Raw genomic sequence first — 17930 nt, 5'->3', positions numbered from 1 at the left:
AGATAACGTAATACAGTGGAGATTCGCAGATAAGGTTGGTCCATTTGATGAAAACTTACCTTTTTGAGAAGTAATATGTGTCAGCACGCATCTAGACTTCGGTAATAGTCATATTTAAGACAATTGCGGAAAAAGTAATATCTAATTGCTTCTAAGGGTTAATCTTAGTTTCAATGTCACTATGATAAGGAGCTATTTTTGAAGCAGGCATTTCTCGTTCTATTAACTGCAACTCATTATGCATCTGGTATTTTATTTTGGACGCACAACATTTTTGGAATGAGCACGATTTCTTTTACCAAACACTATAATGGCCGCGGACAAATATCTGAATTGCAGGAAAATTTTACTATAAGAAATCCCAAACGTCTTCTTTTGCAAGTAGATTTCTTCTTTCGTCCACAGATTTCCGACAGTTGAAAAATACAGTGAAGTGAAGTTTGCAATTTAAATCTATAGAAGTTCTGGCGGTTTTCTCTATCCGTCGGGAGAAATAAGGTGAGATTATAATTGAATTCCATATGCCTGTTTTGTTGCTGGGGCGTTAGTCGTTATCAGGGCATTCAGTACACAGCCCCGTGGTACACTCAACGGAGCTACTCTTTCTCTTTGTCACCATTTTCTGTCATTATTGAATCGACTCGCCGTCTTATTTTCACTAATGACGGAAATCACTTCTACTCAATCTAGCAAAACTCTCAAATAGAGTTTTTGGAAAAAAAACTCTCTGTTTGAAATTATCAGCATCTTAAATTTCAATCAAATTCAAACACAGTGAAAAGCCCGCGCCTTGTTGTGTGACGTCACAACTCGACCCAAGAAGCCCCAGTAGCCCGGCAACTAACAGTTACTCATAAAAATATAAAAATGTCAATATTAATTTCTCGCGTGAAATGCTAAGTTGGACGATGAAATATTGCTTGTGCTTTGATACACAAATAACTGCATTAAATCCGCAGAAAGATTTTGGCTGTCCCAAAAGGAGAGAGGAGAGTGGGTCGCCAGCATCTGACGGAATGCTGTTCCTTTGGAGTCAGGTTTAAAATGTGAGGATCAGTTCAATATGAGTAATTATTTAAACTTTAACTCCAATCTTAATTGATAATATACGATTGTGTTGGAATTTTCATTAAAATTCAAATCAAGTCACAAGAGAAGAGATACCCCAGAATATTCAACGTGCCTCAAGTTCGAATCCTGCTCAGTGCAAATCCATTTTTTACGGCCTGTGAATCTTTTAGAAACGTACGTTTTATTGCCGTTCAGGTAAAAATGTCTGAGTTTGCTATATCGATTGTTATCATTACTGGCGAAACGTAAAGTAACTTGAAGGATTGCCCATTCAGCATCAATTTCCCAATTCACTGTTAAAAACTGATTGATTACTTCAAAAGTAACAAGTAACAAACACTAAATCGGATGCCTTCACGTAGATAAGATTCAAATTGCTCGCTCGATGACGTCATCACGTTTTTTCTGTTCGTCCTTGTGGGAATTCAATTTCTAAACCATTATAATTAAGAAATGAGCGTTCCGAATTGGTTTTTTTAACGGATATGGTAATTTGGAAGGTGAAGCTACTATTTTGGCGTAGAAAAACATGTAGTCATTTTCTAAAACGGGGAGTCTATTCTCCTTTTTTCCAAAGAGTTGTCGACACTAGCGGCGGGTTAAGTGGGCATCAGTATCAGCTTACACTGCTGCCTCTCTGGCACGCACGCTTTGAAAAACTCAGTACACATTTTGTTTGGGAAACGAGGCATCCGGTTCAATTGGAAAGTATCTTACTCTCAATTTTTTGGTCCATGGATCCCTATATTGGGCGTAGCGCCCAAGGACTCCAAAACAAGTCGGAACGCCGGAAGTTGGGCGCCTCGAATATGAAGTTGTTCATCGTATGTGAGAAACTCTCTACGTATGATTTTCGATTCATACATAGCTAAGAATACAAAATAATCTGTCATGTTTAGTCAAAGATACACATGTGTATATATATATTAACAACATAGTGGTGGTGGTCAAAGGGTAGTATAGGTCCCAGGGCGAAACGTGGATTGGTACCCACGATGGAGCATAAAACCTGGGAAATGCCTGCTGAACCAACACCAACAGCTCTACTACCAAACCCTATCTCCACCTCCACGTGGTGACCGCTGGGAGCTCTTTCTTAACGAAAAGCTGCAGACGGAGAAGGATAAAGGCGAGTCTCCCGCGCCTAAAAACGGGACAAATTGTACCAACTGGTCCTCCAGGTTGGGGGTTGGGTAGCGCTGACAACCCTACACGGAAAACAACTTGTTACGAAGCCACAACAGGAGCCTCGGACAGGACGGATTTTAAAACGACGGACCCCGCAACGAACACGGAATAAAGATTTGCGCATTTTCTCATGGAACGTGCGCTTCCTGTACAGAGATGAAGCTGACCAGCAGTTAGCCGATATCCTGTCCCAATATAGGGCTGATATAACAACGTTGCAAGAGATGCGATGGACAGGGACCGGTTTCCTGGAGAAGAGCCACTACACCATATATTATAGCGGTCATCCAGTAAACCATGTGCTCGGAGTAGGTTTCTTAGTCAGCCAAAAAATGAAACCTGCTGTTATCGGCTTTGAAAACATAAGCGAACGGCTATGCACTCTGTGCCTGCGAGGCAAGTTTAGAAATATAAGCCTCATAAACGTTCACGCCCCTACAGAGGAGACTGCAGAGTCGGAGAAGGATACCTTCTACGAGGCAGTAGAACGCACCCTCGAAGCCTGTCCCAAATATGATATCAAAATCATACTTGGGGATTTTAACAGCCAAGTAGGGAAGGAGCCCGTATTCAGGCGATACGCTGGCTCCCATAGCTTACACGAAAAAACAAATGATAACGGACTGCGGACTATTCAATTAGCAAGGTCACACGAAATGGTTGTTGGAAGTACCTGGTTTGCGCGGAAACCGGTCCACAAACATACGTGGGCCTCTCCAGACGGGACCACTTTCAACCAAATTGACCACCTGTTGATCGAACGCCGCTACCTCTCAGCCTTGATGAATGTCAGAACATATAGGTTGGCCAATATAGACTCGGATCACTATCTCGTTGGCATGGTGCTCCGAGCTCGAATAACAATACCACCTAGAATCCCCTCTGACAATCAGGTGAGAGTGAACACTGAAGCCATCCACAACACAACCCTCCGCGACACATATAAGAGGGAAATGGATGCCGCAATAACCGCAGTCAACAGAGGACCTGGAGATGAAGCATCAACAAATGATCTTCACAATCACCTGAAGAACGTTATCATGGATACAGCCACAAACATACTTGGCCCCAGCCGCAAAAGGAGTCGGAACGGCTGGTTTGACGATGAATGTAAGCTAGCAACGGAACGGAAGAATGTCGCATACCGAGTAATGTTGCATTCTCAACGAACGCGGGCACGCGCAGAGACTTATCACGAACTCCGTCGAGTGGAGAAGCGACTTCACAGACGGAAAAAGGAAGCCTGCGAGAATCAACAAGTCTATGAACTAGAAAAGTACAGGGAGCAACCGCACCAGGCGCGGAAGTTTTACCAACAAGTCAGCAGGATGAAATCTTATACACCTCGATGCTCATCCTGCCGAGACAAAGAGGGAAACCTGATTTCCGACAGAATGGGCAACAACCAGAGCATCGGCGAGTTGGAGGACCCGCCAACTGAAGACGACGGACAAATACTGCCACCACCAAGTATAGGAGAAACAGTCCGTGCAATTCATCGGCTCAAAAATCATAAGTCGCCAGGAGCCGATGGAATTACAGCCGAATTGGTTAAATATGGAGGCGACCAGTTACATCAAGTGGTTCATCAACTTGTGCTCAAGGTATGGGACAGCGAATCAATGCCTGACGATTGGCAACGAGGCATTATCTGTCTCACACATAAAAAGGGAGATATCACACAGTGCAGCAATTATAGAGGTATCACGTTCCTGAGTACCATCTATATGATATTCTCCACTATCTTACTAGGCCGGATAGCCCCATATGCCCAGAACATCATTGGCCCATACCAAAGAGGCTTCACTCCAGGCAAATCAGCAACAGATCAGATTTTCTCTGTGCGGCAAGCGATGGAAAAACTGTTGGAATATGGACAACATGAACACCATCTGTTCATCGACTTTAAAGCCGCCTATGATAGCATAGCCAGGGTAAAACTGTACACGGCCATGAGAGAATTCGGTATCCCGACGAAATTAATAAGACTGACAACGCTGACCCTGACCAATGTGCGAGGCCAGATAAAAGCAGCAGGATCACTCTCAAGACCATTCGACATCAACAACGGTCTACGACATGGGGATGCGCTATCATGCGTCCTCTTTAACCTGGCCCTGGAGAAAGTGATCCGTGATGCTGAGGTAAATGCGACGGGGTAGGATCCTCTTTAAGTGCACTCAACTACTGGTCTATGCTGACAATATCGACATCATGGGAAGAACCACCCGAGACGTACAAACTGCCTTCATCCAGATCGAGCAGGCGGCGCGAGATCTTGGGCTGCACATCAATGAAGGCAAGACAAAATATATGATGGCAACGTCAGCACCGAAGACGAATCAATCAACAACATCAAACCGCACTGGTCAAACACAAACACGAAGAAAAATAAGGATAGGAGAATACAACTTTGAGACCGTTGACAATTTCTCCCATCTAGGGTCGAAATTCACAACCGATAACAACTACGATGATGAAATCCGCGCACGGTTGTTGTCAGCCAACAGAGCCTATTTCAGCTTACAAAGACTGTTCCGCTCGAAACGTCTCACCATAGGGTCAAAGCTCTTACTGTACAAGACTATGATCTTGCCAGTCCTCATGTATTCCTCAGAAACTTGGGTTCTTAGCAAGAAAAATTGCGAACTCTTGGCCGCGTTCGAGAGAAGAATCCTCCGAAGAATTTTTGGCCCCCTACATGAGGATGGACGATTCCGTAGGCTACACAATGACGAAATTTATGAGCGATACCATCACCGTCCCGTTGTGGATAAAATCCGGCTCAATAGGTTACGGTGGGCGGGTTACTTAATCCGTATGGATGAGGATGATCTCACCCGGAAAGTCTATAAGGGCAATATGTATGGTAGAAAAAGAAGACGAGGCAGACCCTGCTTAAGATGGAGCGATGGCGTAGGTCAGGACGCCAGACAGCTTTTAGGGATATCGAATTGGTGGACCTCGGCGCAAAACCGGGATGTCTGGAGTTCCTTATTAAGGCAGGTCTAGACCGGATATCGGTTGTTGCGCCGTTGATGATGATGATGAACATAAATACTGTGTCCATCCTAAATAAACAAACATTGCCAATTACCGCATTGATAAATGCTTTAGATCACATTTTCAAGCATTTGCACTTTAAGCGGGAAACATAATTAAGATGTGTGCGTAGAGCACACGGGAGGCAAGCTCCGATCTGCACGCAGCTTCAAAGTACAATGAAAATTTTAGGTAGGCAAGTTTACTCCACTTCAGCAAGGTTCGTTCTGATGACAGATTACGTCATTTGCAATTTGGCGGTGCTTTTCTTTTTCGATAGTTACTTTTGAATGTAAATAATTTAAACGAATTCGTTTTGTGAACTGCGGAAGGCACTATTTGAGATGTAGGTGCTAATAATTGATGCCACTTGCACTGGTACCGTCGCTTCCATTCATAAAATTTGAATTTAAGTCGGATGTATGCGCTTTCTTAATTGCATTTAATTTTATGATTTTCACAACATACTCTGACTTTCTATAACTTTGTTAATAAAAGTTGGATTGCGTTCACACTTTTTAAAATTATGTCCTATATTATTGCCTCCGCTGATGCCTGTACTTCTGGATTGTATTTCGTACTTTTGGGATGAATTTAAGAGGGCTTACCCCCTAAATTTCTAAAACATGGTAGTATACTTATATTATTAGGTTGTTGCAAATGAAATGGCCGTTTTGGTACTAAAATTTAAAACGACTGTAAAGTTTACAAAAAATTATTTATTGAGTCAAAATAGGTGCCAGTCGATTCAAAACACTTCTCCCAGCGAGATTCAAGAGCATGTATACCAGTTTCGTAGAAGTCCAACTGTCGGGTGTTGATAAATTCTTCGAAGGCAATTTTGACAGCCTCTTCGCTCCTAAATTGTTTTTCCGCCAAAAAATGATCCAAATGGTTAAAAAAGTGGTAGTCGGTTGGTGAAAGGTCCGGTGAATATCGTGGATGAGGCAGAGTCTCATACTGCAATTCGTTCAACTTTTTGGCAGTTGTTCTGGATACATGAGGGCGTGCATTCTCGTGAAGGAGTATCACACCATCTCTGTTGTCTCGGCCGTTGAATACTCAATTTTTGGTGCATTTCCTCAAGTTGGGCACAGTATTTCTGTGCATTTATCGTTCCTCCAAGTGCCAAAAAAGAATAGTGGATAATTACAGCTCTAGACCACCAAACAGTCACCATTACATTCTTCGGATGGAGGCTCCGTTTCGGCATATGCTTCGGTGGCTCATCCGCATCTAGCCATTGTGCTGATTGGCGACGATTGTCGTATAATATCCACTTTTCATCACATGTCACCATTCTGTGCAAAAAGGGATCGCTTCTGTTGCGGGGAGTAAAGAACTGCAAATTTCCATTCGAAGCGCTATGTTTTGCTCCGTAAGGGCATGCGCAACCCATTTGTCGAGCTTTTCCACCTTTCCAAGTTGTTGCAAGTCCCGGGAACCTGTCGAATAGTGTACGGCCAGTTTGTCTGCAATGTCTCTCCCAGACTGACGTTTGCCGGATCCGACTAGCAAACGCAGCTCGTCGTTGTCAATCGATGGTCCTGGATGTCCACGTGACTCACTTGGAAGGTTTACGTCGCCTGACCGTGTGGTTCGTTCGCTTACCGTATCAGCTCCAAATGCGCTGTTAATGTTCCTGGTCGCCTCCGCTACTTTATGACCGAGTTTGAACTCATACAGAAAAAGTATACGTTTTTGGTTCTTTTCCATCCTTTTTTCCTTTTTATTCACTGTTATCACAACGAAGGTCAAAACTGAAATGACTCATTGATTAAATGTAGGAGTATTTATACTTCATTATCCGACACCAACAGCGCCAACTGGTGGTAGTTTGATACAGCAAAATCGCACCTAATTTCACTTGATTGGCAAATCGGCCATTTCATTTTGAGACTTAAGAGTTCATATAGATGCATCACCGCAATTTTTTTCCTGGTTAGGTAGATTCTGAGAACGAGACTTGTTTCACTTTTTGGGGCATACATTTTGAGCCCTATTTCGTCTATGTTTTACCCAATATTAGAAATAAGATCAGTTTCACTCTTCAAGCCCTTGCATTTGATATCCTACATGATCATATTTTGTGAAAATCTACACACCCCATTCGCATGTAACCCTTTTCAAACTTAACGCCAAATGGTATCACTCGCTACATAAAAAGCGGCGCACAGACCACATGTTCTCACTAAATTTGACAATCGGTTTAGTCGTTTCCGAGTAAATCGGGTGTAATAGACTGACAGATAGATAGACAGGCGGTCTCCATGTCACAAAATACATCGACAAGGCAGGTGATGCATGAATTGGTCAGCCTGCCATCGAGCCAGACGAACGGCTCATAGTGTGGTAGGCAGGAGCGATCAGGGGTAAAAGTGCTTACAAGGTAGCCTGGAAAAACCTCCAGCTTGCCATTCAGCGGAGCAAGAAGGAATGCTTTAAGAAGCTTTACTCGGAAGCGGATCTGTGTGGGAGTGCTTATAGAATTGTGATGTGACGGTTGAGAGGGCGTTCATCCCCACAGGTCACGTGCCCTCCTCTCTTGTTGAAAATCATCCAAGGGTTATTTCTGCATCAAGAGGGGCACTGACACATTGCAGAGATCTCTGAACAGAGCTCTTAAGCTCGCCGTAAGATCCAGACCGGACATATTCGCTAAATTGTTCGAAGCGTGCATGTTCGAGGGGATATTCCCTACAGGATGGAAGCGACGGAAGTTGGTACTGCTTTCTAAGACTGGTAAACCTCCAGGTAAACCATCCTCTTATAAACCCAGATGTGTTCTGGACACTATAGGGAAAATGTTGGAGCGGGTAATTTACAACAGATTACTCCGGATGGTCGAGAGCCAGGGAGGCCTTTCAGATCGGTAGTATGGGTTCCGTAAAGCCATATTAACCATCGAAACCATCAAAATGCAATTCATGGAAGGGGCAGCACCAGCAAAATTTACGTCGTGGTGACCCTGGTCGTGAGGAATGTATTTAATTCGGCCATTTGGAACCTTATATGAAAGTGCCTGGCCACAATTGGTGTTCCCAATGTCACCGATGATGAACCCAAGAAGTACGTTGTCTCCGCGGGTATCCCACAGGGCTCCGTATTTGGACCACTACTGTAAAACATCATGTACAATGATGTACTTAACCTTCCAGTTTCGGAGGACGCCACGAGTTATGCCGATTAAATGGCATTGGTTATAGTTGCAAAGCATTTAGAGGATGCTGAGTTATACCCTAGCGAAGTAAACAGTCCTATTAAGGTCTGGTTAGAGAGGACTGGACTGGTACTTACAGAAGAAAAAAACGGAAGTGGTCCTCATCATAAAGCGTCGGCAAGTTACGCCTGAATTAAAATCGGCAATCACATTGTCACTTCTATGTCGGTCATCAAATAATCATCCATTTAGCAAAGGTCTATGACTTGGTGCGAAAGGAACCAGATGTCATCAGCGTAATCAAGGTGTTTGACAAAAGATATCATTGTGCACTGAAGTCCTCCATTTCCCTACAGCAAGGCAGCATGAAGAACGTTGCCGATAACCAGAAGAAATAATATCGGTGGGAAAATGCAATCCTGTCGGACTGCTGAATGTGAGCCTCAATTTCAGATCTCACCCCGGTGCGTAACGTGACATTTTGCGCCATTATATGTCATTCTGATAATAACTTTATTTATTAGTTTCTACGAAATGCTCCTCTTGCGTAGAGTATGCCAGAGAAATGATCCATAGGGTAGTGATGTGGTGAGCGTAGGAGGATTCGATCAAACTTTCGAGATGTTCGCTGATGCGTTCCAGGATTATTTAAGCTCTTATAGGCGATTATGGTAGACAGCAGGACAGATGCCCCTCAAATCTTTGCGGGGAGACAGTAAACCGAAAAGCTTCACTCCGTTTGAGTGCATTGATGACAGAAATGATTTTTCTTTTTCTTGAAGTCAGCCCATATACGCACGTTACGATGACTAGTCATCCCATCCACAAAAGGCGAAGCTTTACAGGATGTGATAAGATTAAGAAACGTGGTGAAGAGTTCCATCCACCTCTTCAGTTGTTCGTTATCATGGATGAGGAGTTGACTATCAACGTTTTTCAGACGACCATCGAGAGATTTGCTACCACATGAAAGTTCTTTCGTGATGCGGTGTATATCTCTGTAATCATTGCGTTCTGAGGAATCTTCTACTTTCCTGACGAGCACAACAACAAATTCCGTTTTCTCATAGTGGACACAACATTTAACTTCACGGGATTTCGCACAGTATCGGAATTCGAGTGCTTCAAGCCCACTATTACTTGCAACGGTACACGGAGCCTTCACTTGCTTCCGCTCTCCGATCAACTTTTACGATTCCGCGCCAGCTATATCATATCACGTCCTTCGGGATGTGGCCAGCGACCTGTGTGGCACCTAAGGAAAGAGGAATTGTGATGACGTTCCAGCGCTCATCGATATTCTCAGTGATTCTGATTCCACTGCGGATTGCAAAGTGATTAACCTGATTGTTGACCGACAGGTCACTTGAAATCCCTCTGACCGTATGGTAGGTGTAATACTTGAACAATATTCACAAACACCCACCCCGCGAACAAGGTATTGTCAGAGATGTATTCAGATCACGCAATGGAAATCCTTTGATGAACTGTGTGTAATCGCTCGCTTCTGCACTATGTAGGAACACTTCGTTGGTACATAGCACCGGACAATTGTGATGCTGCTTAGACTGGACTGGAATTTTGAAGTCAGAAGTCTACCAGAAACCGGCTCCCAAGTCAAGATAGTGCACCTTGCGGCAGCCGTCAAAAACAACTGGATACCGAATTCGTGTCTGCTACCACTCGGCTTTCGAGAGTGCAAATGCACATTGTCATTAGTGTGGCAAAAGAAAGAGGAGTACTCTACAGAGTCCCATTATCGTACTTTGTTTATACCCAGAATATCTAGCATATATCGTTGGAATTCTCGCACGAGTTGGAGTAAGCCAGTATTCTATGGGCCCCGTAGTGTGTTTCCGATAGTTAAAGGACTTCGGCGTGAGGTGAGATCTTATCCGAGGCGTTATTGACGTTTCGATAGCAGTAAAATTTCAAAATTTGCAGGTTCCTAATGAAAAAATGTATCCATTTTAGTCGTCTTTTACGGCAAGGAGGGAAGACTTTGACCGCATTCTTAAACCTCAACTCACAGGTGAACAATATCGCCCGCTTTTACCGTATATGCAGGAAGATCGACGAGGAACCATGAGGGCTTCCGTAATCTGGCATTCGAGCTTCACTTCCCAATATTATCGGTGCCTATTAGGAGACTGTCACTAAGAGTTTTCAGGCCTCACCATACTTACACTACTCAGTGAAGAAATCTACAAAAGGGACGCCCTCCATTAGAATGTTTCCATTTATGACCTACGATTTATGCAATCTTGATGAGAGAAGCTGAAAATCTGATTACAGCCGGCGCGTCTCCACCACCACTGCCTAAATCAACAGAAAGCTGGAAACGATGGCTCGACAGAAGGAAATTTCTTCAGGCGGAAAATAGGTAACACGTTAAGACTCACACTGTTTACAAGAAGCCTAAGGCTAATGCTTTGTTGTACTGAAAGAGCAACAGCAGCCTTGTTTCTGACCCCTGCTGTGCTGTGAGAGTTACCCCTAAAGACAGCAAAATACCATAGGGAAAATTTATCATTTTAAGGATGAGCCCTGGGAAAAATGGAAGCCAAAGTTTAATAATTAAGGTTTTCGTGATGACCTCCTCCGCTGAGATTGCACCGAATGAGGCCACAATAAAGTGGCTCCAAGGGGAAATCCCAACTACTTAGTTGCAGCGGTCAACCCAACTTTATTATTGTATAGAGAGAAATGAGGAGGGCAGAGCGTTTGAGAAGATGGACAACCGATTTTCGAAGGAAGGGAGGGAACATCACAGTCATGCTTCGTGAAGGCCACTGACATCGGGAGGCTGAAGGGTTAAATTTATGAATGCCAAGTTGGTGTTCGAATTGGACTAAAAGTTTTCCTGAAAAGGTTGAAATTCAATGATATCAGAAAACTGTGAAGTGTAATTTTGCTTTGGAAGGTGGAGAACGGTTATTGTCTCTGATTCATATAGAAGAGGGCTGACTGCAACATCACAAATGTGCTCCCCTATAATGGATTTGTCCATAGAGGAGTCTCTGTATGGAGGCTCGCACTGGCGAAGAAATTGCAGGCTAAATCCAATCTGTTAGAATCTTCCCCTACACCTCTAACGGGAAAAGCGGAAGGAAAAGAAGCTAGTGACGTAAATAAAACTGACTCAGTATCGGTTCGTTCACCGGCCACCGGACAACCAACGAAGGCGTTAAATTGAAAACAGGAGAATGCTTTGTGCCCAAAAACGAAACCCTTGTTGAATGAAGACATAGGTTCCGCTGCATCACCAAATACGATAATTCTCAGAGAAATTGATCCTGAAGGGACCAAGTCTTTGACGATAGAATGTGGGGTTAACTCGGGGGTGCACCGATTATGATATACGCTTCTAACCGATTATGATATACGCTTTATACATGACCATCCTTTTGTAAAAAGTATGAAATATCCATGGCTTCACAGCATGCATATCAATTCGTTCGCTTCCGTGAGGACTTGACCAGAAAATTCATTTGCTTTTATGCATCAAAATTTCAATTCTAATATATAGAAGGTCTCGAATATACAACAAGTCGGAATACCGGAAGCTCGTGCTTCGGGTATAAAGGTTTTGTGTTCATCTTATCTAAGAAATTTCAACGCACATTTTTCTACCCGTATACAGCTACAAAACTACGAGACATACGTACATATTACAGCTGTAGATGTTACACTCACCCTAAACAAACAAACTGCCTATTTTCGAATACTGTACACATATAGGCACGTATATAGATTGATCGTACCCATATTTCCGATTTACGTCTTACATATATCTATTTGAATTAGGCACTACCCGCAAAGTTCATTAGCAAACATATATTATATACCTACATACACACATGTCTGGCTGACAAATAACTAAAAAACTAAAACAAAATAATCCTTTTCCACCCAATTGATACGAACTTATTTCGTTGTGGTATTGACGAATTGATGTGATGATGACGTAATGCAGGTTGTAGAGTGCACGAAATTCACAAAAAATTGTAAAGTTTTACCCCCTATAACTTTGTTAATAATAATTGGATTTTCTTCAAACTTGACCAAATTGTGCATCATGTTCTTCATTATACGCACGCCAAATTTTGTACTTCTGCGATTAACATAAGGGGGATGCCGGGTAAATTTCTAAAATGTGGAAATATGCTATTATTAACTTTATTTGTGCAGATATCGGAACCGGATACATTTTGAGGCCTAGATTTCGTAGAGATGCACCACTGAGATTTTTTTCAGATTTTTCGGTTGGATAGGTTCTGAGAACGAGACCTGTTACACTTTTTGGGGGTCATATTTTGTGCCCTCACTCCCCTATGTTTCACCCATTATCAAATATTGAACCAGTTTCGAAAAGTACTAATTGAGACCTTTCATTTGATACCCACATGGCTACATTTGATGAAAAAAAATTTTGCACCCTCCTTTCACATGTATGGGGAGCCCCCCTTTAAACTTAACACAAAATAGCGTCAGTTGCTGCATGTAAAGGGAACGGCAGATCACATATTCCTACTAATTTTTGTGACAATCGGTTCAGCCGTTTCCGAATAAATCGGCTGTGACAGACAGACAGACAGACAGACAGACAGACGGACAGACAGACAGACAGACAGACAGACAGACAGACAGACAGACAGACGGACAGACAGACATCGAATCGATTCTAATAAGGTTTTGTTTCACACAAAACCTTAAAAATGATCATTAACCTTCACCTTTTGCTGTTGTTGTTGCATGATGAATTCATTGGATAGACCTGATCATGTTGAAATGCATTTTTAGCGTTTGTCTCATAAAATTGCGACTAATTTATGTATGTAATTTCTTATCGAGAGATATAACCGTCCCTAAATAAATTTGACAGGCGGGCAAACAGACGGGCAGAAAAAGAGTAAAGCGACATTTCAACAAGACCCTAGCATGCTGCAGATGTTTATGCAAATGAAGGGTTTGAACAGGGACGGGTATTCATTTGGTATGGTATAATTTCGAACATCAACCTGACAGCATAGGAGTCGAGAAAAAGTGTACACCAATAACGAGAAAAACAACAATAAGAATAATACAACAGCGTCGCTGCTTAATGCACATTTTGAAACTGAAGGGAAAAACAATTGTTTATTCCTTTTCCACTCGCCAGTCGATCCCTTGCAAAGTCGTCCCGTTTTCAAAATAGCTAACTCAAGATACGAATAGCAACTGTAGTCGCCAAATAAAGTAATAGATCAATTTTCAAATTACATTTCCACTACTTAACGTAAAAATCACTAAATAAATTGTAGCCCAGATAAATATTCTTCATTTTGATTAGCTAAATGGAAATTGTAAATATCTGGGATAGTCGCTGGAACTGGAGATTTCGCTAAGTTATTGCTACGTCGGTGAAGTATTTCGCGAGCTTATCCTTGACAGAGAAACTTATACTTTTCTACTTTTGCGCGATAATTTAAAAACTTTCCTGATACCTACGTATAAATATATGTGGTGGTGCGCATACATCCTGTATAAGGATATCTTTGGCTGTAAAGAATAGCATGGATGGTTTGTGCGATAGGGATCCACTGAAATAAATCTTTCACATATGATTAATTACAATTCGTGCTGCATCGTATTATATGTGTGTACGTGCTAAAATTGTCGCAGTAATTTCAGAATTTTTGCACTTTACAGGAACCTCATAAATTGGGTCCTTTTGAAATCGTATTTCAGCATTTCAGTTCGTGTGTGGCGAGTGCAATTGTTGCAACGTTGTTAGGTGAACCTTGAACAATGTGCGTTTGTTTTCAGTAAGAAATCAATTTATGGTCTATTTGTCTGTCTGTCATACTCTATTCGCTCCGAAACACTTGGACTTTTTGGCATGAATTCTGGCGGAAAGATAGAAATCGCGAAGTATCTTGCTTTGGAGTTAATAACAGGAGTTTGCTCACATCTAATTTTGATAACGGATAATAATAGCACTGGAAATCTAAAGTGCTGGCTGTGAAGATTGGTATTATGGATCAATTTGATGAGGATTATTTCTAAGGGCGGTCGACTCGTCGTGATTAATTACGCCATTTGGTCTTATTAAATGCCTAATTTGGATGCAATCGTGAGGCTTTCAAATCCCCATTCAGCGTATTAAGCTACCGTTGTTTCGGCCATCGACTTCAATGTTCAGACCAATCTTGGCAAGCGAATACTCGTTACCGTGAGTTACGTGACCATACCATCGAAAACGCCGGTCACGCAATTTTTCCACGATTGTCGCAACTCCATATTGATCGTGGAAATCCTGTGATCATAGCGTGTTACGCCACTAGTCCAACGCAACATCTTTGTCTCCATTACCGCAAGACATTGGGGTCAATTTTAGATTTGAAACATTCGTTGGATCATCCAGGCTCTAATGCGTGCAGCAATTTCTTAACGCAGTTCTCCATTGGCTGATAGCATTGACCCGAGATATTTATTCAGATTCAATCTGAGACCGCGTTGCATGAGGCTTCAGATCATTTATTGTTATTAGACTCGAGGAAAACATCATATGTTTAAGGCAGTGTATAGGGCGCTGGACGTTGGATGCCCCGTGTGACAGGCGCCTCCTTGATGGACACTAACAGAGACACGAAATGGTTGTGATACATCCGCTACACTTCGAACTTTACTCTCGATCGTGGTAGAGCAATTGAACTCAGCGCACGAGCGCTCCTGGTACTAAGTGTTGTCGTAGAGAATACCAGATGAGTTCATATGACACGCCTTATCTAGATCCAGAAGTGTAATGTAAAGAGGGCGATGCTTCTCACGGTGTTTGTCCATGAGTAACCGCGCAGCGTGCAATGCGTCAGTAGTTCCGCAGTTTTTGACAAATCCGGCTTAATTCACGGTTATTTCAACGATTTTGCGACTACGGTTCTGAAGAATCCGATTAAAAATTTTCAAGGTATGGAAAAGTAACCGGATCGGGTGGTCATTGTGCTACACTGCCTTTCTTTTTTCATATTGGAACTGTGGTACTTTCTTGCCAGTCAGATGGTGTTCTAACTTTTTGAATAACCCGATTGAAGAATTCACTGAGCCACAGTGTTGGGGGACAGCTTTTCGTTTCGTCGAATCCGATGTCGTTAGGTTCCTTTGCTTTTCTCGATTTCATTCGTTTTATTGTTTCCTCGACTTCAGTTGCGCTGACAGGTGGAACTGCTCCAAATGTCGGGAGTGATTGTGGAAGTGAAGGATGAACAAGTGCATCAGTTGAAATCTGCTCAAAATATTGTACTTATCTATCCGTCGCAGCTCGGCAAGCAGTACCGTGCTTAAGAATTGAAAAAATCAAAAATTTGACTGACGGTTTCGTCCAGGGCAGAGGCAACTCATCAGACGCTGCCTCACCTCTGCCCTGGGAGTACCGTGCTTGTCTTTCATGTAGCAGAAGTGTTCGATATCCTGTGTACGTTCGAGTCGGGTTTGGCAAGTCGATGCGGATCTTTCTCGCCATCTCAAGTGTCCAATTTATCGTAAAGATCTTTGTAATGGACCGTTCGCGTCATAGCAATCGCTTGGTATAATTTCTAACTTCCGGATGGCATTCCTATTGCCAATTAACCGTTGTGCTCATACAATGTGGTACCAATGAAGAAACGGAGGAAGCTGTTAAAATCCACAAACCTCCCACAATTATCGTTACGATTGGCAAGATAGAATAGAACCATAGCTACGCGCCATCGTTCCTAGTTACCTAAATTGTCCTTCAGTAACCCCCCACGACTTCCCGAGATGCTCGCATTCCTCCTCTACGGTTCTGCGCCGAGTGCCTCAAGTGCCCACTCTTTGGCGATTTTGAGAGCATGGAGTCCACTGCTTGCGTAGTCAGTAATGCAATTGTTGCCCCTCCTTAGTGTGTGACCTAACCACTGCCACCACCGTCTTCCGCTCACAGTGCGTATGATTGGCAATCTTGGTTTTGTGGGTGGTTATCTTCAGCTGTCTGTCAGCTGGGTTTTAAGTGTCGGACAACGTAAGAGCAGTCAGATTGACTATTTTGCGGTCAGTAGTAGTTTTAAAAGTTTTCCCTTGGATGTATGCAACAAGAGAGGCATTGTTATTGACCTTAAAAGGCTTATGTTTGCTTGGATGTTGCCTTCATCGCTTCTTGTACAGTTTGAGAGCTGCAACCTCCAATTTCAGCATCAGCCGTTCACTTGGCGCAGCTGTTGTTCAACAGTAGGAGAGCTATCTTACCGATCGGACGCCTGAGGATATCGAAGAGCACTGGACAGCCCTAAAAATGCTCTTTTCTGTATGCTTCACAGGTCGTTGGCCAAGACCAGAAGGAGCGTCATAGGATGTGGCTGCTCGGACTGGACTGTGGATTGATGGATGGAAGATATTGAAGGCTTCATTGATTACGTGACTGATGGCGTGCATGACACGCACGAACTGTATGAAGTGCCAGGAAGTTGAATGTAGAGTGGGCCATGGTAGAAGGAAATTTGTTATTGTGGTGTTCAGTGAGGCAGAAGATGTCGCATAATGCGAACGGAATAATGAACGGAAGGGCAGAAGAGAAAATTTGGCTATTAATGCACTTAAATGGAGTAAAGCCGCCGATCTTGAATATCTTCCCGCAGAGTTTTTTATCGTTGCACATGCAGTTACTGTAGAAGTAGAGGAAAGGAAGGAGGAAGGAGGAAAGTGGAAATAGAGGAGTCTTGAGTCTAATAATTGGAAGCGTATCCGTATGGTCTCCGCCGTCGCAACGATAATAACTCCGTTGGCAATGGCAACACAGTACGGATTATTTTGGAATTTATTTAGATCATCGCTTCAGCTGCTGTTTATCGATTTCGATACAGTTTTTGATAGCGAGAACAGCGAGTGGAGTGGGCATTACGGAGAAACTAACCAAGGCTGTCAGTAATTGCACTCTCCCTGTATTAATGGGCAGGCGCTGCTAATGTGATATCCAGTTTGGTGCCACCGTTGGCAAAAACCATGCTTCCTAGATATACAAGTTGGTGGACATCTTCGATCAATACCCAGATCAAGTCGAGACTGCTCTGTGATCATGTGCTTCCTGTGTTTCTGTATGGGAGTAGCACCTCGCCCCAAGAGAATTTGGCGCAAAAAAATTTGCTTGGGAGACTTGGAAAATATGTTAGTAGATTGAGTACAATGGATCGTAGGTCTTGTTGACGCACTACACCCAACCATAAACTGTCTTTTGAGGAGGGCACGCTTCTGGGAACCCTCGCGATTTATATGTAATTGCCTAGCTTTATATAGGGTGACTTTCCGAAGGAAAATAACTAAAAAATACCATACCGAGAAGCAAAAGTAGTTTCAAATATAAACTTCATTGATACTGTGTATATGGCCGTTATGGAAACACTGTGAAGGCATATCACGATAAGGAAGAGCTGGAAGAAATATGTACGAGAATTAATTACAATAAGGCTGCAAAACT

At 42.8% G+C, this 17930-nt stretch overlaps 1 protein-coding gene across 1 annotated transcript in view; it reads left to right on the top strand.

Annotated features, from left to right (window-relative positions):
• Positions 1–986: 986 nt before the first annotated feature.
• The window catches only part of LOC119651677, a 53285-nt gene continuing 36341 nt past the window's right edge, over positions 987–17930 (top strand). The window contains exon 1 of the mRNA XM_038055374.1: positions 987–1063. The gene's annotated coding sequence lies outside the window, so the exon portion shown is untranslated. The remainder of the gene's footprint in view (positions 1064–17930) is intronic.

The sequence above is a fragment of the Hermetia illucens genome, chromosome 3 (genome assembly GCF_905115235.1).
Source record: "Hermetia illucens chromosome 3, iHerIll2.2.curated.20191125, whole genome shotgun sequence".
NCBI lineage: Eukaryota > Metazoa > Arthropoda > Insecta > Diptera > Stratiomyidae > Hermetia > Hermetia illucens.
Note: the sequence above shows the minus strand (reverse complement) of the source record. Positions and strands in the feature narration are given on the sequence as shown.